The sequence below is a fragment of the Aquarana catesbeiana genome, linkage group LG01 (assembly GCF_042186555.1).
Source record: "Aquarana catesbeiana isolate 2022-GZ linkage group LG01, ASM4218655v1, whole genome shotgun sequence".
Lineage (NCBI taxonomy): Eukaryota > Metazoa > Chordata > Amphibia > Anura > Ranidae > Aquarana > Aquarana catesbeiana.
The window spans coordinates 139747126-139759352 of record NC_133324.1 but is presented as its reverse complement, the minus strand read 5'-3'; positions in this window follow the sequence as shown (position 1 = coordinate 139759352).

Sequence of the window (12227 nt, the reverse complement as noted above, 5' to 3'; positions counted from 1 at the left end):
GTACCCAAGCGGGAGATGTTTTGGCCACGCGAGATACGCTTGAGACAAATGTTGCAAATAGCAGCGGTGCGATCTGATGCACTCGTCTCAAAAAAGGCCCACACCAAAGAACTTTTTGAATAACGCGCAGAGACTGCAGCGCCCTGCACATGTGGAGCTTTGGGGTGTGATGCAGTCAATGTGCTGCCCTTAGGCTGGCCCCTGGAGGGCATCCTGCCTCGTTGGTGATGTGCCGCCGCCTCCTCCTCCTCCTCCTCCTCCTCCTCCTCCTCCTCTCTCCTATCAGGCACCCACGTTGAGTCAGTGACCTCATCATCCCCTCCCTCCTCATCACTGGAGCAAACCTGGCAGTATGCTGCAGCAGGGGGAGCATGACTGCCAGATTGCTGTCCTTCTTGGGCACCCCCTCTGTCCGTGCTCATGTTACTGCCTTCATCGAGCTCAGTATCGTCATCAGAGCCTTCCAAACGCTGGGCATCCTCCTGGAGCATGTACCCAACACTGTGGTCAAACAGTTCGAGGGAATCCTCATGAGGACATGGTGGAGCTAGGGAAGGAGTCACTGATGACATTGAGCTGAGGGAAGAGGCCGCTGCTTTGCCAGACAAAGCACCCTGGGCATGGGTGAGAGAGGATGAGGAGGATGAGGACGGCTTGGTCATCCACTCGACCAAGTCTTCCGCATGTTGCGGCTCAACACGGCCAGCTGCCGAAAAAAAGGCCAAGCGTGTCCCATGGCCACGTGCTGATGAGGATGCACCGTCTCCACGACCAGCACTAGACACAGAGCCTGCTTGCCCTCTCTTATTGGCTTGTGACTGTCTGCCTCTCCTTCTTGGCCTTCCAGACATACTAATGGCCTGTAGCTGCACTAAGCTGGGATAGAACACCTGTAATTTTCTTCAAGTAGCTTTATATACTGTAACCAGACAAGCCTGCCTGTCAGTAGGAAGATAACAGGAACGGATCTAGCTGAACACTGTGAGCAGGACGCACTGTACTAAATGTAAATAGTCTAGCTGCCTGACCGTGGTACTAATAGGATCAAATAGAACACCTGTAATTTTCTTCAGGTAGCTTTATATACTGTAACCAGACAAGCCTGCCTGTCAGTAGGAAGATAACAGGAACGGATCTAGCTGAACACTGTGAGCAGGACGCACTGTACTAAATGTAAATAGTCTAGCTGCCTGACCGTGGTACTAATAGGATCAAATAGAACACCTGTAATTTTCTTCAGGTAGCTTTATATACTGTAACCAGACAAGCCTGCCTGTCAGTAGGAAGATAACAGGAACGGATCTAGCTGTACACTGTGAGCAGGACGCACTGTACTAAATGTAAATAGTCTAGCTGCCTGACCGTGGTACTAATAGGATCAAATAGAACACCTGTAATTTTCTTCAGGTAGCTTTATATACTGTAACCAGACAAGCCTGCCTGTCAGTAGGAAGATAACAGGAACGGATCTAGCTGAACACTGTGAGCAGGACGCACTGTACTAAATGTAAATAGTCTAGCTGCCTGACCGTGGTACTAATAGGATCAAATAGAACACCTGTAATTTTCTTCAGGTAGCTTTATATACTGTAACCAGACAAGCCTGCCTGTCAGTAGGAATTTAACAGGAACGGATCTAGCTGAACACTGTGAGCAGGACGCACTGCACTAAATGTAAATAGTCTAGAAGATAACAGGAACGGATCTAGCTGAACACTGTGAGCAGGATGCACTGACTGCACTAAATGTAAATAGCAGGAACGGATCTAGCTGAACACTGTGAGCAGGACGCACTGCATTAAATGTAAATAGTCTAGATAGAAGATAACAGGAACGGATCTAGCTAAACTGAATACAGTGTATATATATATATGCAACACCTGGGATGCATATATATACACAATACACTGTAAGTGCAGCTAACTGACTGACTGTTCTGCCTAATCTATCTAACTCAAATCAAATGACACTGTCTCTCTCTCTCTCTATCTCTCAGCACACCGGAACACACACTACACAGGGCCGCCGTGCAGGCGGCCTTATATAGTGTGGGGTGTGTACTAAATCCCCTGAGCCATAATTGGCCAAAGCCACCCTGGCTTTGGCCAATTACAGCTCTCTCTACTGACGGCGCTGTGATTGGCCAAGCATGCGGGTCATAGTGCATGCTTGGCCAATCATCAGCCAGCAATGCACTGCGATGCCGCAGTGAATTATGGGCCGTGACGCGCCACACGAATTTAGCGCGAACGGCCCATAACGTTCGCAATTCGGCGAACGATCGAACAGCCGATGTTCGAGTCGAACATGGGTTTGACTCGAACACGAAGCTCATCCCTACTCCTCATTAAAACCTTTGGTCTTCAACTGCTTTACCACCTCGGTGCCTCGTCCTCACCCTGTACAGGCGAGTCACTGTGGAGAGATAGGAGCTGGCAATTAGCCGACAGCTGAGGGGCCAGCTTTGAGAAGGAAGGGCTGAGCCCAGCACTGACAGTACCCCAGTGATGTATTTAGGTTTTGTGCTGCCCTAGGCCTGACTAAACTCGTGCACCCCCTAATTTAAATATGACCCACCCTTCCTGTCAAGGCCACACCCTTGTTTTTATCATTTTTTTCCCACAAATAGAGCTTTCTTTTGGTGGTATTTGATCATCTCTGGGTTTTTTATTTTTTGTTAATAAAACCAAAATTAAAAAAAAAATACAAAATCGTTTTATATTTTGTTAATAAATTTTGCAAGCAGGTAATTTTTCTCCTTCATTGATGTACGCTGACGAGGGTGCACTGATGGGCACTGATAGGCTGCATTGATGGGCACTATTAGGCGGCACTGATGGACACTAATAGGCGGCATTGAGGTGGCATTGGTGGGCACTGATGGGTGGCACTGATGGGTGGCACTGATGGGCGGCACTAAAGGGCATTGATATGTGGCACTGAAGGGCACTAATAGGTGGCACTGATAGCTGGCACTGATGGGCACTGATAGGTGGCAGTGATGGGCACTGATGGGTGGCAGTGATAGGCACTGATCGGCACTGGTAGGTGACACTGATAGGCAGCACTGCTAGGTGACACTGATGAGGCACTGATTGGCACCACTGATGGGCATTGATAGGTGGCACTTTTGGGCATTGATAGGTGGCACTGAATGCTGGCACTTATGCACTCATTCGTGGCACTGTGTGGGCACTGGCAGGTGGCACTGGAAGGCGGTATTGGCGGGCACACCAATTCGGGACCGATGTCCCTTGCACTGAAGCCGGTAACCGGCTTTTGTTCTCCTCACGCTGTCAGCGTGAGGAGAAAAAAAAAACGATTACAGATCTGTTTACATCACGTGATCAGTTGTCATTGGCTGACAGCTGATCACGTGGTAGGGGGCCGGGATCTGCCCCTTACTCCGATCTGTGATCACCCGAGTCTCATTGAGACTGCAGGGGGCATACAGAGAGTGTGCAAAGGGGAGCATGTCTATTGACGGCCTCCCGGCAAAGCAAATCTGCGCTGTAGCCATCATTCGGCTATAGTGCAGATCTGAAGGTGTTCGTTTGCATAGATTTCCTCTCACTTCCTGTTTGGCTATGGGGCAGGAAGTGAAGGGAAATCTCTGCAATGGGATGGTAAAAAATAAACTGACAGGGGCTATAACCCTCCCTTATTCTATCCAAAATGAAAAAAAAAAAAAAAGTGTTGCCTATAGTACTACTTTAAGCACAAATTTCTGATAATTTTATGGAGAGGACTAAGAATATATAACCATGCCAATGATGCAGCAGAAAACATATAGCACAGTGAGGAAGGTTTGAGGTCCAGAATGATGGCACAGTCAAAATTAGAAGCAGCGCCCCCCCCCCCCCCACACTGTTGCGGAATGGCGGCCGCCTGCATACCGGAAGCAGTGCGGCCACTTTATGGGGGCGCTAGATCTGCCTCTCAGCCCAGTCCGCAAGCCGGCGGGGACTCTGTCTGTGCTGCCCCCCTGCAAAGTGCTGCCCTAGGCCTGGGCCTTGTTGGCCTAGGCCAGGATACAGCATTGCAGTACCCCCTATTCAATGACCCCTCTCCCCTCAGAAGACCACAAGGCTTGAGGGGAAAACGTCTATGGAAATCACGGAGGAGGACAGGGGCATGTATGTCCAAGGATGAGACCCAAGAGCGTTCCTCGGGACCCCCTCCTTTACCACCCCCCTCCCCATTTTTCCCGTTTTTTGTCCCATTTAGTTTTATTTTCACATATAGTTCTTTGCTTCAATAGGGCAGGTATCCCATCCTAAGGATGAAACAGCTGGTGGTTAATTTAGTAAATTTTTCAGGCTGGAGGATTCATTGATTTTTTATTTAATTTTTGACAAACCCACAAGCACAAACTGAAGAGCAGTAATGATCTGAAAAGCACGAGGCTGAAAAGCGCGAATCGTCTCTCACCAAACTTCTACTAACACAAGATAAACACGAGATTAGCAGAAAGAGCCAAAAGGATGGCGCATTTGGTATTGAACTTCCCTTTTATAGTGCCGTCGCACGTGTTGTACGTCACCACGTTCTTGACGGTCGGAATTTGGTGTGACCGTGTGTATGCAAGACAAGCTTGAGCGGAATTCCGTCAGAAAAACCATCCAAGGCTTTTCTGACGAAAATTCCGATCGTGTGTACGTGGCATTAGAGTTAAAGTGGGTGTAAAACCATTATAGTATATTCATGCCATGCCCTCTGTTATGTAACATTATGTGTACCAGTGTCTGCGCTGTATAAAAAGATGCTGATTTATACCTTATATCAGAGTGTCTCCCAGAGCTCAGTTCTCTCCTCTCCCAGGCTGACAACTACAGTGGGTGGGGCCAAGAACTACCACTGACGTCAGCCAGGGAGGAGAGAAGGAGAGAGAGACGAGCGATCATGTGAGCGCCGAGAGACGCTCTGATATAAGGTAGAAATCGGCATCTTTTTTATACAGTACAGACACTGGGACACATATTGAGGGAATGAGATGAATATACTATAGTTATTATAGTAGCAGGAGGAGAGAGGCAGGCATTGTCATGAGCTGATGGGCAGGGAGGGAGGGGGGAGAATAGGACAGAGGAGAGCTGTGGGTGACTGGGGCAGGTAAACTGACCACGGTGTAAGGGCTCAGCAGCCACGATAAACCATGGTCAGTTTACGGGGGGGGGGGCAGAGCCAGGCAGGATCAGCCAGGTATTTTAGGTTATACAGGGGAGAAACTTACACAACACAAGCACTGTGCTGTATAACATTTGTTAAGAGAACAGGATCCATTTAAAAAAAAAAAAATTTTAGGGTAACAAACGCTTTAACAAAAGCACTTTAATTAGGTCAGCAGAATTCCGATAAAAAGTATTACTAAGAGCAAATTTGTACCTCCAGATGATTTGGCACAATTGATATGTACATTAAGACAATCAGAAATGATGTATGACATCTGTTGAATAATAACTGTGCTTTCTCTAATCCAACTAACGATTAAGCTGCCATTTCCTCATTGAGCAATGAAAAAGAATTTATCCTCAAACAGTGGATAAAGGAAGTGATATATTAGTCTTTGATGATTCTGAATAGTGCCCTGTTGAAGAATGAAACTACATATACCAGGGTCTTCTCTGACCCTACTCTATATGTGATAAGATCTGGTGTATCACGCAGAGTCGCAGATCACTTTGGACAGCCAATGGATTTCAGAAGATGTAGCAAAATATTTGGATGTTTAATATCCAATTTTTCCAGCTATTTATGGGTTTCCCAAAGTTCATAAAGGACTAAACGCATTAAAACGCCATCCAATAATTTCTGAAGCAAGAAAAAATTGCACAGATTGATGTAAATGTAATGATTTTCATCTTCAACCTCCTATTTCTTCACTTTATTTATTTTTGAAAGACCCTGAACATTTTTTACAAAAATTAGAGGACATACATTTTGAAACAGGGTAGCTATAAGCTATTATGAGTGTATGATCTTTTTACACATAATAAGGCTGGTCTTGATACCATTGTCACAGATCAGCTGCAGAGCTGATCTGTCACCTGTGGCTTGGCTGGTATCTGTGGTTCTACAAGCATGTGCTCTGTTCTTGCTTCCTCGCTGTACAGAGCCGGTAGCTATGGGCCTCACCTGATTAATATACTTTGCTCCATAGCCACTTCCTGCCCAGCCTCCTAATCATGCACAGATCAGCTCTTATTGGCTGAGCAATAGGATATACCAAGCCCTAATCCCCTGTTCCAAATGTGTCCCTTGCTCCAGTCTGTGTTCCTAGTTCCTCTTTTAGAGTAACCCTATGTCAGGGCTGGGGTCAGCCCTTCCTTCTCTAAGCTGGCTGCTCAGCTGTCGGCTAATTGCCAGCTCCTATCTCTCCACAGTGACTCACCTGTTGATGATATCCTGCTCGTCAGTCCTGCCTACTTAAGCCGTCTAGTCCAGATGATCTCTGCCTTTGCCTTGGTCACATCTTTAGAGACGCTCTCCTGTGTTCCTGTTAAAGACTTGCTTGGCTGACATTTCTTCTGGCTCCAGATCCTGCTGGCTGTTCTACTACGCTCATCTCTGGCTCCCTGACGTTTTGGCTTGCCTGACAATCCGTTCCAGTTCCTGAACTCTGGCTATGTTTTGAATACATTTACTCCGTTTCCTTTTTTTTATTATTATTAAACATGGGTGATTTAACTGTACTTCTGTCTCAGTCTGATTCATGGTTTCTGACACCCAATTTTCTCCAGCGATCCGTGTGACTCATGTGGGTCTGCTTCCTCACATCCTGTGACCCTCCTGCCTGTTATTTGTTGAACTGACTTTCTGTGTGCCGACCTCAGCTGTTTTTCAGGGCATGTTTATGTATATCATCTGTCATCCTGATAATGGAGTATATTATTGTAAACCGGTAAGGGATCAATATGGTATAGGTAAATTTATATATATATATATATATATATATATATATATATATATATATATATATATGCGAGTGTAAGTGTTCATATTTGTCTGTCATCTTGAAAAAAGAGACCTTTGTGTCTTCTGCATCCACAACCTCAGTAAAGGATTGAGGTTTTATTTAAAAGAGAAGTATGGCCAAAGCTTGTTTGGCCATACTTCTCCTCTGGGTCACACGATTACACTTACTTTTGCACTTCTGTGACCCAGAATTAGCTGACAGTTGGGTAAAGCCCGCTGTCAGCTGACATCACAGAGCCACGACAGGTTCTGGAAGGATCCTAACCATATTGTCGGGATCCACCTGGATGCTTGATTGGCAGCTGGCTCAGCCTTTTAATGTATCACTAAGAGCCAAAACCAGCTGTTCCTGCTCCCTTCACAGCCCGACATTCCAGTGAGTGCTGGAGCAGCAGAGCAGAGAGCAGTGACTGACAGTTCTCAGCTCCAAGTGGACTGAAAACTGAATGATGAGCAGTCATGCGATTGCTCAGTTCTCATACTTAGAACTGGCAAGGGACAGTTGCAGCATAACACTGATTCTGTAGCATTGAGGTGAGTGTAGAGGTTTGTTTTTTTCTAAACCCAAACTTCTCATTTTGAGCCCTTTCACACTGACAGATCAGGGGCGTCAGCGGTAAAGTGCCGTTAGTTTTAGAGGCGCTTTTCGGCTACTAGCGGGGCGCTTTTAACCCCCGCTAGCGGCCAAATATAGGGTTAAAAGCTCCCGCAAAGCGCCGCTGTCGAGGCGATTTGCAGTCGCTTCGGGGGTGCTGCCCATTAGTTTTAATGGGAAGGGGCGCTTTAGGAGCGGTGTATACACTGCTCCTAAAGTACCTCAAAGAAGCTGCTTGCAGGACATTTTTTGACGTCCTGCCAGTGCAGCGCCCCAGTGTGAAGGCTTTCACACTGGGATTGCAGATGAGGCATTTTTCAGGCGCTTTACAGGCGCTATTTTTAGCACTAAAGCACCTGAAAAACGCCTCCAGTGTGAAAGGGGTCTAAAAGAGTGCTGGCTGCATTGCAGTGTATGTCACTTTTAGGGAGATCCAATCTCTCTAATTATGCTGATCACCAATGTCCCCAGAAATGAAAGAGAGGCTTAATCCAAAGATTGGAGTTGCCACCAGAACAGGAATAGAGGGGAAATCAGAAGTGAACGGATACCTCCCTAAGGATACACAGATGGCAAAAAAATAAATAAATAAAAACTGACAGGGGTTTTTAGACCCCTTTACAGGAGGCAGACTGCCCGGGGCAGCTGATCCCTGCTGAGCAGGCGGATGGCTGATCTGTGTCAGCTCCACTTATGCAGAGTGGACACAGACAGAGCCCACTCTCCTCTATGGGCAATCGGATATAAACAGACTGCCTGTCCATTTACAACCAACTGTAATCTGATCTGCGGCTAGACGGATGGGGAATGGATTCCCATCTGTTTGTTTTTTAGCGGATCAGATTGGATGTCGGTGGGTGTACACCTGCCACTCCATGGAGGAAAAATTGACAGGTGGACTTGATCGGTCCGCTCATGTAAAAGGGGCCTAAGGGGCCTAGCTCTGGTGACTCTATCAAAAATGAAAAAAAAGTTTTGCCTTTAGATATAGAAGTACAGTGCTTTGAAAAAGTATTCATACCCCTTAAAATTTTCCACATTTTGTCATGTTACAACCAAAAACTTAAATGTATTTTATTGGGATTTTATGTGATAGACCAACACAAAGTGGCACATAATTGTAAAGTGGAAGGAATTCAATTCAAATTTTTTTAGAAATCAATATCTGAAAATTGTGGCGTGCATTTGTATTCAGCCCCCTTTACTCTGATACCCCTATTTAAAATCTAGAGAAACCAATTGCCTTCAGAAGTCACCTAATTAGTAAATAGAGTTCACCTGTGTGTAATTTAATCTCAGTACAGATACAGCTGTTCTGTGAAGCCCTGAGAGAACCTTACTGAACAAACGGCATCATGAAGGCCAAGGAACACACCAGACAGGTCAGGGATAAAGTAGTGGAGAAGTTTAAAGCAGGGTTAGGTAATTCAAAAATATGCCAAGCTTTGAACATCTCACGGAGCATCCATTATCTGAAAATGGAAAGAGTATGGCAGAACTGCAAAGCTACCAAGACATGGCTGTCCACCTAAACTGACCGGCCGGGCAAGGAGAGCATTAATTAGAGAAGCAAAAAAGAGGACCATGGTAACTCTGGAGGAGCCGCAGAAATCAACAGCTCAGGTGGGAGAATCTGGACCACTGTTAGTCATGCACTCCACAAATCTGGCCTTTATGGAAGAGTGGCAAGAAGAAAGCCATTGTTGAAAAAAAAGGCATAAGAAGTCCCATTTGCAGTTATCGAGAAGCCGTGTGGGGGACACAAAAAACATGTGGAAGAAGGTGCTCTGGTCAGATGAGACCAAAATTTAACTTTTTGGCCTAAAAGCAAAACGCTGTGTGGCGGAAAACTAACACTGCACATCACCCTAAACACACCATCCCAACCGTGAAACATGGTGGTGGCAGCATCATGTGGGGATGCTTTCCTTCAGCAGGGACAGGGAAGCTGGTCATAGTTGATAGGAAGATGGATGGAGCCAAATGTAGGGTAATCTTATAAGCAAACCTGTTAGAGTCTGCAAAAGACTTGAGACTGGGGAGGAGGTTCACCTTTAGCAGGACACCAACCCTAAATATACAGCCTTAGCTGCAATGGAATGGTTTAGATCAGGGGTAGGCAACCCTGGCCCTCCAGCTGTTTTGAAACTACAAGTCCCATGAGACATTGCAAGACCCCTAACAATCACAGCCATGACTCCTAGAGGCAGAGGCATGATGGGATTTGTAGTTTCACCACAGTTGGAGGGCTGAGGCTGCCTACCCCTGGTTTAGATCAAAGCATATTCATGTATTATAATGGCCCAGTAAAAGTCCAGATGCTCTCCATCCATTCTGACAGAGCTTGAGCTATTTTGCAAAGAAGAATGGGCAAAAATGTCACTCTAGATGTGCAAAACTGGTAGAGACATCCCCCAAAAGACTTGCAGCTGTAATTGCAGAGACAGGTGGTTCTACAAAGTATTGACTCAGGGGGGCTGAATACAAATGCACGCCACACTTTTCACATATTTATTTGTATAAAATTTCAAAACCATTTATCATTTTCCTTCCACTTCACAATTATGTGCCACTTTGTGTTGGTCTATCACATAAAATCCCAATAAAACACATTTAAGTTTTTGGTTGTAACATGACAAAATGTGGAAAATTTCAAGGGGTATTAATACTTTTTCAAGGCACTGTAGGTGAAGGGTCAATGTTAGATTTGGGGTTTAGGGTAACTTATTTGCATACAATAGTATTCTTTGGGTATGAAAATAGTTTGGGTTTATTCTTGTCATGACGTGAATAAATATTGTTTTTGCAGTGTCTAACTTCATATCTTGGCTTTTCTGAATAAAGATGGGCAGTTGGATTGTGCACAGAAATTTGACTGCAAATCAGACCCCAACTAATCACTTAAAGGCTGTTTGAACTGCACATCACACTATACGTTACTGAGCATTAAGGTGCAAGGTATTAATGCAGAACTTCACTTATAAGTGAAAATTCTGCTCTTCCTCCTCCTCTACCCCCTCCTCACAGATACCAAACTCCCACTTTCCTTGCCTATGTGAGAATTATGTAAGCTTAACCCCTCGCCACCTCCAAGGACACATGACATATCCCAGTAGGTTGTTGGACCTACTGGGACATGGCATCCGGCTGTGAAACAGCAGGAAGTCACAGCTAGTTTCCCACATCCAAGTTTGTAGCGCTGGGTATCCGAACACTGGAGGAGAACCAGTCTGGGTGAAGTCAGCACTAAACTCCTGGACTGGTAAGTGTCTTTTTGTTAAAAGTCAGCAACTATAGTACTTGTAGCTGCTGACTCTCTTAAAAAGATAATCCATTGATTTTGAATGGGCTGGTGGCACGCTTTAATCCGCCAAGAGCCCATTTACACCATTTTGTATGATTGCACTAAAACATGTTCATAAAGCCCCAAACTGCAGGAAAATAGTTTCCATTGTAACCTATGAAGCTCCTCCCATTGGTTAATTGCATATATTACAGTGTGTGTGCACCTTTCTACAAAAACAAGTGCACTTCATATTGAATGGTAACACAACGAGAATGCAATAATAACTCAAAACAAATGACATCACAATACACCTCTGCACATGCATTATTGTGTATTGTGGTAACTCATGTTTACTGCACATTACAATGACACACCAATGTGAAGGCTGATTTAAGCTCACTAAGGTGAAGAACACCAAAGTGCTTTAACCCAGAGCAAGCAATGAGAAATTATTATTACTATATAGGATTTATATAGCGCCAACAGTTTGCGCAGTGCTTTACAATATGAGGGCAGATATTACAGTTACAATAGAAAGATAATAGAGTCGCGCTAAGGCATTAACTTAATAATGTGTACATTAATCCATAATACTGCCCATGTACCATGTGCATGTACCATATACCGCAAACAAATTGGCAAATAATGATGTGATCATATGTGGATCTCCCCACGAGCTCTTTGCTCTCACTTCCTCTTCCCAAAGTGAGAGCAAAGAGCTCTTGGGGAGATCCGCATATGAGTTTTCACTCATCTGGGAGGGACATTATCCAAGAATTTGCTGATGAAAACAGTATTAGTAGCATAAATTCATGAAGGATCGTTCTTGCCAGACCAACCTGTTTTTTTTTTGTTTTTTTTTTTAATTAAATACTTTTTATTAAGAAATTTCATTTTTTTTCCAAACACTAAATCACTTTACATAACCATATACAGTACCCGTGGAGGTGATTAGCATAAGCAACAAGAAAGAGAAACAGAAGTGAATTAACAACGGGTCGCAATTTCCAGAAAAACAAACCATATTTGCCTTTTTATCCACCCTGCCCACTCCCTACCCTCCCCCTCCCCCATCCATATTATCCACAACAACCATTCTTACCTACTTCATTCATACTCATTCACATTCACCTATCTAATTAATTCCGATTCTAACCACTGTTCCCATATTTTAATAAACTGCTTATAATTCCTTCTTTTCCTATATATGTATTTCTCCTTATCAATCGTTTCATTCACCACTTTCTCCCATTCCCTTACTGTTGGGGTTTTTTTTTCCTGCCATTTACGTGCAATTAGCAACCTTCCCTGGAACAGGCATCTAGTTACTGCAGTCTGAACAGAGCTCCGTACCCCTTCCTCCTCTATTAA